The sequence below is a fragment of the Mauremys mutica genome, chromosome 1, assembly GCF_020497125.1.
Source record: "Mauremys mutica isolate MM-2020 ecotype Southern chromosome 1, ASM2049712v1, whole genome shotgun sequence".
Classification (NCBI taxonomy): Eukaryota; Metazoa; Chordata; order Testudines; family Geoemydidae; genus Mauremys; species Mauremys mutica.
This window is the reverse complement of record NC_059072.1, coordinates 163,313,807-163,331,486: the sequence shown is the minus strand read 5'-3', so window position 1 is coordinate 163,331,486 and position 17,680 is coordinate 163,313,807. Positions and strand designations below refer to the sequence as shown.

General features: G+C 41.4%; 1 protein-coding gene across 5 annotated transcripts in view; it reads right to left on the bottom strand.

Annotated features, from left to right (window-relative positions):
* The window catches only part of NME7 (NME/NM23 family member 7), a 199,506-nt gene that overhangs the window by 179,972 nt on the left and 1,854 nt on the right, over window positions 1–17,680 (bottom strand). Inside the window, exon 1 of one of the 5 annotated variants that reach the window (XM_045001701.1) lies at window positions 10,073–10,129. The exons of the other annotated variants lie outside the window; for them this stretch is intronic. The gene's annotated coding sequence lies outside the window, so the exon portion shown is untranslated. Of the gene's footprint in view, window positions 1–10,072; window positions 10,130–17,680 lie in introns of those variants that run through there. 5 annotated transcript variants of the gene reach the window in all.

Sequence of the window (17,680 nt, the reverse complement as noted above, 5' to 3'; positions counted from 1 at the left end):
TAAAATGATTGGCTAAGCAGAACTCAAGTTTTACTATATAGTCTGCAGTCAATCAGGAAGTAAGGAGGGGGGACAGGGAATGGGGGGGAATTGGAATCATGTTTCGCTAAGGGGGGAGATGGGAACAGGGACACAGGCAATGTGTCAGAGCTGGGAAGGGGGACACTGAGGAAGGAAACTGGAATCATGCTTACTGGAAGTTTATCCCAATAAGCACTGAATTGTTTGCACCTTCGGACTTCGGGTACTGTTGCTCTCTGTTCATGCGAGAAGGACCAGGAAACTGAGAGGGTGAAGGAATAAGCCCCCTAACACCTACTACACTCTGCTTGTTAATAAATAAGAAGGGCAATTACATTATTGCAATTCTAATACGAGTTTAGTCTATAGAAAATAAAGAGTGTTTACTTTTCCTTTTATAAAGCCTATGTCTGACCTTCCACAAAGATGCACCTTGAGCAATGGAGGCCCCTATTTGGAAAGGTTAGGACATAGATAGCATCATTTTATCATAGAATAAAATTATTGCTACCTTATTTTATAATATGCCCATCACTGCGGTTTCTAAGTGTCACCTACTTTCCATTCACATTGAGCAGAGTCTATTTGCATGATTATAATGGTCAATAAGCCTAAGTAAATGCACTGCTAAGAGACTTTACTCCACCTTTCTTTATAACTTTTATTTGATAAAGACAGCTATATAAAAAAAATCTACTTACCCACTGCAAGTAATTTTCCGTTCTTTTTCATTTGCTTAAGGGCAAGGAAAATTTCATTCATATTTCTATGAATGCTGAGGCTGTTCAAAAGCCATGGGCCTGGGTTCTGAATTCTGCACCAACCCCACCTGAATCCAATTCCATACAAATTCTAGAACAGGGGTCGTCAACCTTTCAGAAGTGGTGTGCCTAGTCTTCATTTAATCACTCTGATTTAAGGTTTTGTGTGCCAGTAATACATTTTAACGTTTTTAGAAAGTTTCTTTCTATAAGTCTATAATATATACCTAAACTATTGTTGTATGTAAAGTAAATAAGGTTTTTAAAATGTTTAAGAAACTTCATTTAAAATTAAATTAAAATGCAGAGCTCCCTGGACTGGTGGCCAGAACCCAGGCAGTGTGAGTGCCACTGAAAATCAGCTTGCACGTGCCATAGGTTGCCTACCCCTGTTCTAGAAAGTCATTTGAAACTAAACAAATATTGGCAGACCAGGTAATAAAAGGTAATAATTGGAGATATACCAATCTCCTAGAAATGGAAGGGACCTTGAAAGGTCATTGAGTCCAGCCCCCTGCCTTCACTAGCAGGACCAATTTTTGCCCCAGATCCCTAAGTGACCTCCTCAAAGATTGAACTCTCAACCCTGGGTTTAGCAGGCCAATGCTCAAACCACTGAGCTATCCCTCCCCCCTTTTTTAACAGATTAAAATCCTAATCATGGGAGTTCAATTAAATGGGCCAAATTCAGTCCTGGCATAAGTAGGTGTAACTCCATTGAAGTCAATGGTTTTACACTAGAACCAAATTTGGCTCAGTAAAATTTGGCCTCAATGTTGCTTGTGCATGAACTTTTTTATTTCTACTAGATTAAACAGGCACACCACCATCTGCACTGTCTATTGCCAGTTACATGAGGATACTGCAGTTTTTGTGTTATTGACCAAACAGGTCATGCTTCCTAACAAAGGATTTAAGCACATAGTTGGGTGTTTTTACTTCTTTGGGGTCTAGGAAGCTTGAAGCCTACAACTTTCTCCACAACTCTCAGGACATGTAGTCCCAATCTATTTTAAACAAGTTACCCGTTTTTTTGTGTCAATCTGCTATAGGTAAGAAAATATGTTTGTAAAATTTACATCAAAGAGAACTTCCTATATGAAACATTTATGAACAGTCTCTACAATATATTATTTCATTTTTTAAAAATCTCATTTTGAAAGAGCATTCGGTTTGGGCAGTTAGACACGCAGAGGTCAGGAAACCTCAAAGTTGTATGCAGAACCTTACCTCTGCCCTTTGTATGCATGCTTTACAATGAAGTCTAGTTATAGTATCACACACTATAAAGTCAACATGGTTTCTGTAAAGAGAAATCATGTCTTACTAATCTATTAGAGTTCTTTGAAGGGGTCAACAAACATGTGGACAAGGGGGATCCAGTGGATATAGTGTACTTAGATTTCCAGAAAGCCTTTGACAAGGTCCCTCATCAGAGGTTCTTATGTAAATTAAGTTGTCATGGGATAAGAGGGAAGATCCTTTCATAGATTGAAAACTGGTTGAAAGACAGGGAACAAAGGGTAGGAATAAATGGTAAATTTTCAGAATGGAGAGAGGTAACTAGTGGCTTTCCCCAAGGGTCAGTCCTAGGATCAATCCTATTCAACTTATTCATACATGATCTGGAGAAAGGGGTAAACAGTGAGGTGGCAAAGTTTGCAGATGATACTAAACTGCTCAAAATAGTTAAGACCAGTGTTTCCCAAACTTGGGACACCGCTTGTTTAGGGAAAGTCCCTAGTGGGCCGGGCCGGTTTGTTTACCTGCCGCGTTCGCAGGTCTGGCCGATCGTGGCTCCCACTGGCCGTGGTTCGCTGCTCCAGGCCAATGGGAGCTGCTGGAAGCGGCGGCCAGTACATCCCTCGGCCCGCGCCGCTTCCAGCAGCTCCCATTGGCCTGGAGCAGCGAAGTGGAGGCAATAGGATTTTCGACTGTAGAGTGCTGCTCACCGCTCCTCTTCCCTACCTTTAACCAATCTTTTCTTTAATGAGTTTTTCTTGTATCATGTAGAGAGACATGATCTCTTGCTCAGAAATGAAATGTCTTTGCTCCAGTCCTTCTATTAAATTTGTTGCCAATTGAATATACAATTTTTTTCTGCAACATCCTCATCATCTTCATCACCATCACTGGCTTCTTCGTTATCTTCGTTTTTTCCCTGCTGTACCATTTGCACATTTCTTCATCCGTCATTTGACTAGCATTTGGTGCATCGTTGTTGACTTCCATCCAGTCTAGAAATTTTCCTCTCCCAAATCCTTGCTCAGCTCAAGCATTACAGGGTGGGACATAACGCTGGCATACTCCATTAACTCACTAACAATGTTTTGGTTTTCAGACACTTGAAATCCAATGAACTCAGACTCATCATTGATGTCAGGACTGTCCTCAAACATTAGGGCTGGTCACAATTTGTGCCTTCCATTCTTCACAGTAGATGGAGTTACTCTTTCCCAGGCTCTAACTAGTGTCCAAATCATATCCTTGAGGTTAAATTCTTTCCTAAATGTTGTCAAACTCTTCCCATCATTAAGCGATACTAGCAATTGGTAAATAAACTCAGACTTGTACATACACTTAAGATACTCTGATCACAAGGCTGAATCAGTGAGGTACAGTTTGGGGCTAAATACAATCCCATCACATTATCTTTGACAAGCAGCTCTGCTTTAGGGTAGGCAGAGCAATTGTCAAGCAGCAGCACAATTTGGCACTTTGGATCCAGACCTACTGAGGTGCAATGGGCTCTTGCCTACGGTACAAAATATTTCTCAAAATACTTGAGACATAGATTAGTAATTATCCAACTCTTTTTGTTGCTATGGTACAATCACTGGGAATATTTTCACCCCTTTGAATGCCCAGGGGTTCACTCTTTCCCCAATAACCATGAGCTTGCATTTGTGCATGCCTTCTGCGTTGCTACAGCCAAGGACAGTTACCCTGTCCTTCAACTCCTTTGTACCAGCTGGCGGCCCTCTGCATCAGTAGCCAACATTTTTTTAGGCATACAATGCCAAGAGAGCAATTTCATCGGCATTGTATACCTGCTCTGGGGATAACTTCTTATTTGTAACTAACTGTGCAAATTCATCAATGTACTTAGTGGCAGCTTCCATATCTGCACTTTTTTTTCCCACCGCACACACGACAGACTAATGCCATGCCTGTTTTTAAATTTCTGCAGCCATCCTTGCGAATAGTCACACTCATGCTGCAGGTTAAGTTCTTTGTGGAATATTTTTGCTTGTGCCATCATCATCTCGCCTGAAATGCCAACACCTTCGTTCCTACAAAGATTGAACCAATGTATAAGCACACTATCTAAATGGCTGCTTTTCCCCTCCTTCAATGCCTTACGAACACTTGTACTTTTTTTTACTGTCACTTTTGGCAAAAAAAGTTAAGGATTTGATTCTTTTGCTTCTTCAAATCATACACTGTAGATGACCCTACCTTGTAAAACTCACACAAGGCACGTACAAATGTGCCCTTTTCCATTTTCTGCAACAATTACACCTTTTGTTGTATGGATATTGACAAATGCTTACGCTTAGCAGCATTACCAACACTTCCACTGCTTGCTGGTTTCTTAGAAGACATATTTAGGGGTAAATTAGAGCTAAATAACAGCACAGAGCCCTGAGAGCCAGGATTGGCAGAACTTTGCTGGATGGCGGGAAACTTGTCCCCGCCCCCTGATAAGCGGACATCCGGATGTTGTGGACCACAGATGTTGTGGACCAGAGAGTGCCGGACTAGAGAAGTTTAACCTGTACTAGTGCACTGCTCTGTATACGCCAGTGAAGCAAGGTCTTCACAGGAGCCCTACCTCATTTACTGCACACATTACAAGACGCATCTTACTAAGGCTGTAGAAAAAAAATTAACTATAATGTATCACTTGAAAAACTAAATTTGATGATATAATTAAAGACTATAGGGAGATTTTCAAAAGTGCTCAGCATTGGCCTAACTCTGCTCCAACTGAAGTCAAGTAGAGTTTTGCCATTAATTTCAATGGAAGCAGAGCTAAGCTCTGATCCAGCAAAGCACTTTAAACATGAGTCATCCTGTGACTTAGGCTACTCACATGATTAAAGTTGAGCGCATGGCTTTTGTGTTTTGCAAAATCAGAGTCAAAATCAGATTGCAGGCAGACCCTCAAGCTTATGTGGCATCCCTGTGAACGGGGCTCTGCACAGGGTGTTGCCTGCATGCATTTCATTGAGGGATCAGGCACTTACTATGCATGTAACTATTTCCAAAGCTCAAAACTTGGCCAAATCAAAACGAGTGTTCATGGTAACCCTCAAAGGAACTCCTCTTCTATAAATTCTCGGTCAAATTTCAGCATTCAGCCTCCAACCTTTTCAGCACTAAAGCTGTTCAAAACAACACTGAAAGACTTCCTTTTTTTAATGCTGGCAACTATGCATTTTCTCCCCACTATCCTTACTTTCAAAAGTAACAGCCCCATATTTACTCAAACTTGCCACTAAATATTCACCCTCCAGTAAAGGACAAGTTTGGAAAATTTCAGGAAGTTACCAACAACTGAAAACAGAGTCTTTGAAAGGAAACAGTCACAAATCCTGAACTATAGCTGTCAACAGTGTTCCAAGCTATAATTAAAGTCTAATATGATATTTAAAGTTTCTTCAATTTATCCCAGCTCTTAATAATCTTTTGCAAGATATTTTAGCAAGAATTGCCCTGCTTGGAACCAGAGTCAAGACAAACAGTGACCTTCAGCCAGCTGATTCCAGGGAGTGCTACTACCAAGTAGTTTGCATGAAGGTTCCAAGGAGCACACATTCTGCATTTACCTTGAACATTCTGAGTATATAATGGCCTATTAAAGATTTATTACCCTATTTATTACCCAGACAACGCTGCCAACACTTCTCTTATTCACCACTGTGGGCATATTGAGCAAGCACTTATTCTGCACTACTGTTTAACCACATGGGCTCCTCCCAAAGCTTAAGTTAAAAATACTCATTTTACCTCGAGTTGTGGTAAACATTAACTTAAGTGTAGTTTAACTAAATCCAGATTTTAACCAGCACAGACCACATTCTGTGGACTACTCTGCAGCCATAAATCTTTTCTCAACCTCTTTAGTGCTGGCGACCCCCGCCCCCCTTTGGACTTTAAAATAATTGAGACCCCACCCCCCACCAAGACCTGAAAAAATTGGGACCCCCTACCTTAAATATCATTAAGTAAATTATGAATAATACTCAGGGCCGGCATTAAGGGGTGGCAAGCAGGGCAATTGCCGGGGGCCTCACACCACAAGGGGCCCTGCAAGGCTAAGTTACGTGCTTCAGCCTCAAGCCCACCACCCAGGGCTCAAGCGCGAGCCCCACCACCTCAGGCTGAGGCATGTAATTTAGCTTTGCAGGGCCCCCTGTGGTGTGGGGCCCTAGGCGACTGCCATGTTTGCCACCCCTCAACACCAGTCCTGCATTTGCGATCCCCCTAAACCTGTCCCATGACTCCCCTGACGGTCACAACCACCAGCTTGAGAAATACTGCTCTATTATAAAGACAGATGAACCACAAGTTAAATTTGAAATGGATTTCTTATGATGAAATCTGTTCAGCATTTTCCCATTATCACGTTATAAGATAAGTAAATTACTTCAGAGGAAAAAAGAAGGAAGTTAAGTGGAATTACAAAAACACTATTAAACCTCGCTAATCCTAATCAGCTCAAAGGCTAATTTTATTAAGATTTCTTTTTAAAATGATTTAATACAATCACTTGCCTCCTAGAACTTAAGACAGTTTATACTAGACTGTTTTCCCTCTCAATTAAGGAGGGGTGCTTTCTAGTGGTTATTAGAGGGGACTGGGCAACAGAACTCTGCCATCAACTTCCTGGGTGACCTTGAGCAAGTTGCCAAGGGTGATTTTCAGAAGAACTGAGCACCCACAGCTCCCTCTGAATTCAAACGGAGATTTAATGCTCAGCGCCTCTGGGGGAAAAAAAATCAGTTTATTTGTACCTCAGTGTCTCAATGTGTAAAATGGGGGTACTAATATTGACCTACTTCAGAGGGATTGTAAGGCTTAATTAGTGAATATTTATGAAGTACTTAGAGATCCTAAGATCCTGTTGTGGCCATACATAAATCCTCCCAAAGCCCTCCCCACAACCTCCTCTCTCAGGCAGGGCAGTGATCTTGTTCTGAGTGACTGTCACTCAGGCCCATCACCTGGGCATCATCTTTGACCCAGACCTCTCGAGAATCTCATATTAAGTCTACGTTTAAATGGTGCCAATTCTTTCTGCATAACATTTCTAAGATACAGCTTTTCCTAGCCATCCACTGCTAAAGCTTTTATCCAGCCTCTCATTGTCTTGTATCTCGATCACTGTAACATCCTTCTCTCTGGCCTTGACAAATGCCATCTTGCCCTGCTCATATCCACTCACAATGCTGCTCCAAAGATCATTCTCCTAGGCCAGGGGTCAGCAACCTGCGGCTCTTTGGCTGCCCCCTTGCGGGCAGCTGTATTTTGAGGGGGTGCGAGGTACAGGCTCTGGCCGGGAGGCGCTTACCAAAGACGGCTCCCAGCCGGCAGCGCAGCACGGTTCTGGCCCCACGCAGCTCCTGGAAGCAGCTGGCTGCTGACACATCTTTGTGTGCCCCTTGTGGGGAGGAGGGCAGCGGGTCACCATGCACTGCCCGCGCCCACAAGCACCGCCCCCGCAGCTCCCATTGGCCGGGAACCATGAGGAGGGCGCTGGGGGCAGCATGCGGAGCCACCTCCCCACCACCAGGGGCATACAGAGACGTGCCAGCAGCCAGCTGTTTCCAGTAGTGGCATGGGGCCAGAGCCCTGCTGCCCGGCAGCCGCCTGTGGTAAGCGCCTCCCGGCCAGAGCCTGAATCTCACACCCCAACCCCCTACCCCAGGTCAGAACCCCCTCCTGCAACCAAACTCCCTCCCAGACCCCGTGCCCCCTCCTGCACCAGACCAGAGCCCCCTGCTGTTTATATTCAAAATCAATTTCCACTGAATGTCAGGCTCACTCAAAAATCCAATTACCCACAATTTAATAACTCACCCACCCAAATAAAACCTCATATAGGCCCACTCCCAAACTCTAGGGAAGTTAGGCTCTGGAACCAAGCTTTGCAGCTTTCACCCATCATTTCTAGTCTCCAACCTCTTCTTTAGAAAAAGGTTTCTCCCTCACTTCTGAGCAACAGCAACTAACTGGCCCTGTCCTCAATGGAGGCAGAACCATGCTACCTTCAGCCTAGCAAAACTGCACGATAACCCTGTTCGACAAGGTTGCACCCAGTACTGTTTTTACACAATGTCATAGTACTTAGTGGAAAGTGGATTCTTTCAAAATGAAGTGGTTAAAATGAATAGAGACACTGTACACAGAACTCATAATACGCCACTGGACAACAGACCTGTATCTTGAACAAACCTATCAAAGCCATATCTCAGCAAATAAAGGAGCGCCATCTAGTGTTCATAGTGGGGCTGAATGCTTCATTTAAATATTGTCAAATTAGAGGCGTTATCCAATTTCTTATTACTTTAAGACATTATATTTAGCATGTGGGTAGTAGCAAATATTGTATAATAAACTATACTTAGAAAAATAACAAGTTAATAGGAGAAAATCAAAGATAAAGGCTTTATAAAGTCAACATTTAGACATGTAATGTACACAAGCATTCTAGAAATTATAAGTGGCATGGACTGGGGTGTGTGCCCTAGCAGTCAAGTCCTCTTTACCCAGAAAATGTTTGAAACACTGGGGATGTGGTTGATTACATCCTGTCTCCAAAAGTGCCAGTACCACATGCTTCAGAGGAAAATGTAAGAAATCCTATGATAGTCACTTTTGGAGTAACCAACCGATCACGGAAATTTCTTTCTTACTCCAGGCACACAACAGTTACCATGAGTTCTGGAACAGAAGGATTTTGACTTTTTGTATACATTTATCATGTGTAAGGAAAATGTGGATGTTCTTATTATCCAAATTGATATCTGCTAAGCTCCCAGCCTTAATTATGTCATGTGACCATGAGTCCCATGTGTCAATTATACTTCCTTTTAAAACTATTTCCTTTTGTCAGTTTTTAATTTGCCACCTTTCAATTTCATTGACTATGCCAGGACTACTGGATTTCATTCCTGGATCTTCCATGAACTTTCTGGGTTACCTTGGGCAAGTCACTTAAACATTTAATAAACAAAAGCACTACTGAGAGGTGCTTGTACTTCAGAAGTAATCACGGAAGTTCAAGGTATTATTAGCACTACCATATAAAAGTAAAAAATGTGTTATTCTAAAAGGAAACTTTTAAAAAGGTGCTAACCAGCATGGCATCTAGGCACAAGTGTTAAAAAGACAGATGAGCTTGAACATCCTCAAGTTCTAGAGTGTTTAAAAGACAGAATATACTTAGACTTATACGTGCATCCATTTAAAAGGAGCGTGTATATCTCATGTTTTTGATGCTCCTTAACAGTTTTTAAGCACACAATCATAACAGAGACCATTCCTGTAACCAATGTTATGAGGCCTGTGCCCATCTCTAATTAAACACAAAATATTAAACAGCCCACAGTACACAACCCAAAGGGATCACTTTCAGCACAGCCTTTTTTAGAGCTACCATTCAAGGGACTTTAGTTAGTTTATCTGGGAGCCATATGGTATTGCACTGTTTGTAGGTGAGGGTTGTTTTATTTTCAAGTTCCTTTAAGCTGCAGGTCCAATTATGTGCATATGATTTTAAAGTTTGTAAGCATGCAGAGAGTTGATAGCCACAGTGCATAATGAAAGGCATAAAATTAGGATAACATTGCTCTTTCCTCTTTGATTTGGGACATCCCATTCACTGGTTTCCTAAATCTTCATACCACACACACAACTGCTATTTCTGAAGATCTTTCATCCAAGAAAGAACACAAGCCAACATATTTTAAACACCATACATTAATATGGGGATAAGGAAGGATGACTAAAACAACTGAGAAGTTTTGGAGGTAGGGGACAGCTAGGGGAACGCAGCTGTATAAAATATAGAAAGGATCTCAAGTCACATAACTCCAATCAGGATATCAAAAATTGCCTCTCAAGTAGTGGAGTATTTGGATCACTTATACCGTGATCACTAAAACAAAACCAGACAATCACAGAACCCACTCCTGCAAATACCACTAGGTACAACGCTTATTTCCATGAGTAGGCACATTTGTACAAAAGGAGCCTAATTAAACAGAAATTTAAGTTAGTACCCTCCTGAGTAGGCTCAGTTAGCAGAAATATTTCCATTCAGTTCTTCCAGGGTTGCTCCCTCCTTCTCTTCAGCCCTTTATATCTCCTAACAAGGGTAATAAAGTCCAGATGCTTAAGCTGACTGGGGCAAAAATACAGCTGCCTTCCCTCAGTCCAGGAAAGCTGTAAAGGGAAGGAAAAGCTGCATCTCCTTGACCACTGTGGCCTGTATCTGTGCCTGACCTATTTACATACCTGCTTGGGTTTTCTCTAGTGTAAATAAGGGGCAGGGTGTTTCCGGTCCACAAGGATCTCCTTCAATGAGCCCCAAAGGGTTTGTACAATCCTTCAGAAACGAAAGGAGAGAAGTCACTTTCAGCACAATGAACATAGTGTGAAAGGCTACTATGGAGGCAACATGTTAGGAGACTGCTTTGGGAAAGAGCTGATTTTTGTGTAAAGATAATCAGATCTTAAGAAGGGAAGTAAACAAGAGAGTGGATTGCTCAGGGGGTTGATAATTTCAGGGTATAGAGCAGTAATTAAAAAGTTGTTACCACCTGATTGTCATTTGGCAGCCTACATGAAATAAATTAATGGTCTCACTCCAATCCCTAATGGACAAGTTTCCCCATGACAACTGATACAAACTAGCCCTCTTGTTGGCACGCTCAGCAGAAACTCTAAGAACTGAATAGACTATGGAGACTGAACTCTCTTCTTCTCTTCCCTAGGTCAGTCTTGGAGAAACATGGCCAGGGATTGTTCATTAAAGTTGGAAGTGTGCACTCATACAGCCCACACAGCACCTGTTCTGTGACTAAATAGAGGATTTCAGGCTCCTAGGCTGTCAACCTAGCATCTTGCAAAAATACCACATTCACCACAAGTAAAAAGGAAAAGGAAAAGTTAATCACTACAGTTGCTGAAGCTATGAAGTATGTTGGTAACAGACATTATCTTCCCCAATATCCAGAGGGAATGCAATCACATCCTTCACAGCACTTTCAAAAGACTAGTGATTTAGGTTCCCTAGTTTTCATATACCCATCTTGAGATACCTTGGACACACAAAAATTAAGTAAAAGCAACAAAGAATCCTGTGGCACCTTATAGACTAACAGACGTTTTGCAGCATGAGCTTTCGTGGGTGAATACCCACTTCTTCAGATGCAAGATCACTTGCATCTGAAGAAGTGGGTATTCACCCACGAAAGCTCATGCTGCAAAACGTCTGTTAGTCTATAAGGTGCCACAGGATTCTTTGTTGCTTTTACAGATCCAGACTAACACGGCTACCCCTCTGATACTTGACAAAAATTAAGGCACACAATATAACTAGCTACTAAAGAAAATTTTGTCTCAATAGTCTGTTCTTGTGAGGTCCTATATGCCCTCAACTGATGTCCATGGCACATTGCAGGAGGTTCTCAGTACCTCAGTTTCAGGCTCCAGACCACATTTGTGCTATTTTTAATTCCTATAGCAGCTGACCTGTATTGTTAGCTGCCTATTACCCCACTGTGCAATATCACTTGGGGATTAACAGGATAGGGATCTCATTTCAAATACACCATCTGCATAAAGTATGTTATTGTCATTCTTTGGCAACTAATATTTTAAACTATCAATTATACATCTAATCACTTTTATGGACTCAATAGTTCTCTTCCCTGTATAAAATTGGATGCATTCAATTTACTATTTCACCAGTCTCTTCTTATCGGCTAGGCTGCCCTTCACCCAAAGGTAATTGACCGTCTTCGTTTCTCCAGAGCTGACAGTAGATTTATTGAAACCTATACAATTGCAGTGTCCAGATCCTGCTTTTGACAAAAAAGAAATAGCTCTGTGATAAGACAGCCTTAAGTACAAATATTACCCACACAAAATCTGCTGGGACAATTCCTCTGTAAAACCACTGGCTTTGGCATCAGACCTTAGGTTAAAATAACTAGTCAGTCTAGACTTTGCACTGCCAACTAACAAACTCCATAAGCTTCTTTTACTTTCAGTGATGGCTCACCCAGTAAATCCTGGATCTCTTTCACTTTATCGCAACACTTGAAATGGATTTAAAGTAATAAAAATGATCTGACAAAGTTATTACAAATAAGGAACTGCACCAGGAGTCTGAGAACTCCCAAGAGACAACTTATAGGTGACGCAGTGGGAATTTATTAATACAGGATTTAACCTTAGCAGATGTCTACTTTGTCTCCTGTGCTGGCAATTACTTTACACACAACACTCAAATGAACCATAACTTTGGATGTATTAAAAAAAAATTTTGAGGGCACCAACTTCTGCAAAGCTGAGCTATGATTTGGCCCATCCGGTAAGTTATTTGCATGTCACACAGGGTCTTGATTTTGTCAACTTTACATAGGCCGAGTAGTACTTTACTTGACGTGTACTGTAGTCCCATAAAGGTGGCAGTATGGACCCAAAATGAGTAATTGGAACAAGTTTTCTGTGGGTCAATCAGACAAACATAATGGGAAAGGTTGTTCTATTTTGCATTACTGCACCTGTCTTTTTATCTGATTGGATGCCAAGGGCAGAAGCCTGTATCTTTGTATCAGTTTATTTTCTAATTACACAGCCCAAAAATTCCAGGATATTATTAGCCATGTACTCTGTAGACGATAAGGCCTGTCTGCCCAAAGGGTAACTTAGCAATAGTGAAGCACATTAGTTCAGCAAGGACCCCAATAAACTCTCCTAGGTTCTTCATCTGAAGATTTACCAGCCAATGAGCTAGTTAAGGCCCACAATTATGACATTTTCTTTGTCTGTAATGGCTTTTTTAGAATATTGCACATATCACTTTATTTTCATTTGCACTGAAATGCTGCAGACAGGAGTAGTCATGAAGCCAATGAGTTAGGAAACTCCTCTTTGTGGCTCATTTAGTCACAGAGGTTTCTAACTCAGAACTGGAGGAGTCAGCGGCCATGGCTCACATATCTACACTACTGTTAGTATTGAGATCCTTCTCTGGTACATCAGTTGTGCTGAGCCCATGGATGCAAACCATGATCAGGCAATAGAAAAGCACTTTTCTTTTTATACCTTTTTCAAGAAGCCTCTTTGAGAAAGGAAATGCCATCCTTTTAAATTACAGCTGGCTGTTCCACAACAAAAGCACATAGAGCTGAGAACAATGTTGAGTCAAGTCTATTATAGAAAAGCTGGCCCTTGTCATACAAAGAGTTTTTACAGGTTCTGTAGGATGGAAATAACCTTAGAGGCTTTTAAAGATGCAAACAAATGGCCAGATCCTCAGTAGATCTATGCCAATTTATACCATCTGGAGACTCCTGCAATGGCTGGAATTCCAAGTTTACTGCTGCTGTAACACATTGCCATCTAGCTTTAGAAATTTTCAAGAACACTGCAGTTAAAATCAAGTCAGAACTACAATGGTGGAAAAAGCAAGATGGCAATCAGAATGACAAGACAGTAAACTCTGACATCTCTATGCTCTATGTCATACAGAGCTAGGTTGTGATATTGAAAGGAACCTAAGGAAGTTGGCACCCAACTTCCATTGAACTTAATGAGACTATTCATAGGCTTAATATTAAGCATGTGACTAAGTGCTAGCAGGATGGAGGGCTTGCTGTGTAATATTGGACAAGTCACTTTGATTCTGTGTGTCTCAGTTTCCTCATTTATCAAATGGGGATAATATCTGCCTACCTGAGTGTTGCAAAGATTGTTTGCAATGAACTTTGAAATTGACAAGCACTAAGAACTATTATTTTAAGGAGTAAAGAAAATGAAGGCCCCAGTCCTCCAAGTGACTGCATGCAAGCAGACTACTGCACCCACCAAGAGGTCCACTGATGTCAAAAGACTGTGTGTATAGATCAGAGCACTTGCACGCAGTCACTTGCAGGATCAGGGAGTAAACCAGTTACTCCTACCAAATGGCATGCTACTGCATCTGGATTTGCTTTCTAGATTCACACAGAGTGTGACAGAGACATTGTTAAAAAGACATTTATATTTTAAGAGGCATATAATGTTCCTACCCATCCTTGTGTGAGATTATATCAAAGCGTATAATTTTTATTAAAAACAGTCAAGTAAACACCACACTTGACACCTTCTGCTGATACACGAGACGATTCCTTTAGGGTGTTCACCACTGTACAATCTACAGCAGGTGCAGATCACACATGTAGACAATGAAATCCACAAATGTAATTGAGTTACTTCTCTTTGCCACTGGAGGGCAATGTTTTAAACTGTTTATTAATATTAGCTGATCTCTAAACCAATGCACTAGCACAGAAAGGCAAGAATTTTAAAAATATTTCAGAGATCCTCCGCTTCCCTTCGTTCACATCAAAATTATGGGCCCAATTCTACAATTTATAAAGACACAAATCCTAATGTACTGCCAGAAAGGACTGCATCACTGGGCCCAATATAATTATACTCTGAATATTTTTGCATCATAAATAAGACCAGTGTGAAACTGATTCAGTTAGAAGAACAGGAGTACTTGTGGCACCTTAGAGACTAACAAATTTATCTGAGCATAATTTGTTAGTCTCTAAGGTGCCACAAGTACTCCTATTCTTTTTGCAGACTAACACAGCCACTACTCTGAAACCTGTGATTCAGTTAAGATTTTGTAGAAGCAGCAAAGAATCCTGTGGCACCTTATAGACTAACAGACGTTTTGCAGCATGAGCTTTCGTGGGTGAATACCCACTTCTTCGGATGCCCACGAAAGCTCATGCTGCAAAACGTCTGTTAGTCTATAAGGTGCCACAGGATTCTTTGCTGCTTCTACAGAACCAGACTAACACGGCTACCCCTCTGATAGTTAAGATTTTAATTTTCATGGTTCCACAGTGACAGTGTGATTTGTAATAGTTTCTCTTCAAGGAGTTCTATAAATGTTTTAATGAATGCAATCATAATGCTTATATACAGTGTTGTTGCAGCTATGTCGGTCCCAGGATATGAGACAGACAAGCTGGGTGAGGTAATGTCTTTTATTGGACCAACTTCTGTTGATGAGCGAGACAAGCTTTTGAGCTTACAAGAGCTCTTCTTCAGAAGTTGGTCCAATAAAAGCTATTACCTCACTCACCTTGTCTCGATCATAATTCTTTGTTTATACTGCTGTCTGGGAGCAATACTGTAGCAACGGGTCTGTCCGACTTTCTGTCCGATTTTCAGGATACAATAATTACCTTCAGGATGAATTTTGGTTTAGAGTATAAGGTCTGAATCTACAGGAAGGAACATTTTATTTTTAATTCAATATTCTTGAGACAAGCTGTTTTTGAAATGAAAGTTGCAGTTATTAACACCCTTCTGAGGTTCAGACAGAACATTCACTTTTTAAGCAGGACCTGGTGTATAATGAGTTACAAGGTGTACAATGGCCACATAATTTACCTTTCTGCTAAAATGCTGCATGAATTTCAAATAATCCAGATACATTCCTAAAATGGCTATTTTCACATCATCTAGTTTCTTAGCTTGTCCTCACACTATTTCACGACCACTGCAGAAGGAGGCTATGTATGTAAGTGGCTGGGGCAGCTGGTAACATACAGGAGTATGAGGGACAGAAAGAATTTAAATATTCTCCTGGAAAGGGTTGTGGGAGGCTTGTATAAGCCAGGGGCTGCCATCCTGAAGCTTCTACCTATTTATACAGCCTTCATCACAATAGTATCTGAGCACCACACAATCATTAATGGATTTTTTGTCCTCACAACACTCCACCAAGGTAGGCAAGTATTACCCCCAATTTATAGATGGGGAACTGAGGTACAGAGTAAATTAAGTGCCTAGCCCAAGGTTGCACAGGAAATCTGACTGAGCGGGGAACTGAACCACTAGCCCGGTGCCCTATCCATTAGAACATCCCTCCTTCTACACAGTGGAGTTCTGCTCATAGAGGGATTAGGAGTTCACCACAGCAGGCACCTTCCTCAGATGCATAGCTATTAAACTCTTCTCCCACAGAGTTTAGGAGCTCAGCATGACAGACATCTCCCCTGCTGTACATCTTCTAAGACTCACAAGAGTACAACTCTGCACTGGCACTGCTTAGGAGCCTCTTTCCTCCTTTTCCCCCTATACAGCGCTCTACCTCCTTCTGCCACTGCTTATCCGATGACATCTTCATTTTAGCAGTCACACAATTTAACAAAATTGTTTTGTAATTAACATTGTCACATAATTCCATGGAATTCAGTGCCGTTCTCCCACATAACTTGACACAAAATCTAGGGTTAATGTCACACATAATACAAGGGCCTTGCTTATAAGCATTACGATGTAAACAGAGTAACTCTGCTTCTCGTAACAAATATGGACTGCAGTGAGAAACTGGTCTTTTGTTACAGGAAACAGTAAAAAACAACAACACGTTTCTTAAAAACAATTTGTGTGTACCTGATTCCACCTTACAGATAAAGGGATGCTTGGAAGCACATCACAGTCATAACAATTACAGATTGCTACAAAAGGGTGGGTTTCACTAAAATACTTTCTACGCTGATTGGTGCAACAGGATTGCTGCTGACACAACTTGTTTATCCATATTTCTCCTGGGATGATCCAACAGAATTTCAAGATTTGAAGATTGACAATGACTTTGCCACTGAGGTGGGGAAAACTGATCCCACATTATGTTCTGAATTTTAGTTTATAAACAAAGCTTCTGACTAGGATGGGGGACCACAAGAGAAATTGGAGCTGTTTTAAGCAGGCATTAAAGGCCAAATTATGCCTAGGATACATAAACAGGGCTCTCATTGACATAAATAGGAATTTTGCATTTAATCATACATATTTGAGGACAAAATTGGGTCTAAAGTTTCTTATCAGTATCAGTCTTGTGTTCTCTTTTAGACAGTGAGATTCAGCATTTTATAATCTTCAGATGCTTGTTCATCAAAGTCCCTCAAAAAGCATTCTATAGTTTTGTTTGCATTATTAAACATGAGCCAGGGACTAATGGAATCAAAGTGCAATAGTTTCTTTTTTTAATCCATTAATTGCCTCCACCTTAGGCCTGGTCTACACTGGGGGGGAAGGAGGAGGGAGGAGAATCGATCTAAGATACACAACTTCAGCTACGAGAATAGCGTAGCTGACGTCAACGTATCTTAGACTGACTTACCTCCCATCCTCACGGTGCAGGATCGACGCCCGCGGCTCCCCCGTCGACTCCGCTTCCGCCTCTTGCCCTGGTGGAGCTCCGGAGTTGATGGGGAGCACGTTCTGGGGATTGATTTATCGCGTCTAGACAAGATGCGGTAAATCAATCCCCGATAGATAGATTGCTACCCGCCAATCCGGCGGGTAGTGCGGACATACCCTTAGAGAGGGGTTTACACTGTCTCTTGAGTTTCTGTATGAAACTCCAACTACTTGTGCTTAAGGTCAGCCCTGCATTAAAAGGCCAATAAAGCATTAACAATAGATCTGCTCACAACCCCAAGAAACTTACCCAGTTAGGTACCCAATAATATTTTGCACTTTCCTAGTACCATTTATTGAACATAATTCATAACCATTAACAGATTAAGCTTCACAACATCCCTGGGAGGTAGGTAAGAAAGACCAATGGAGAAATTAGCCACAGA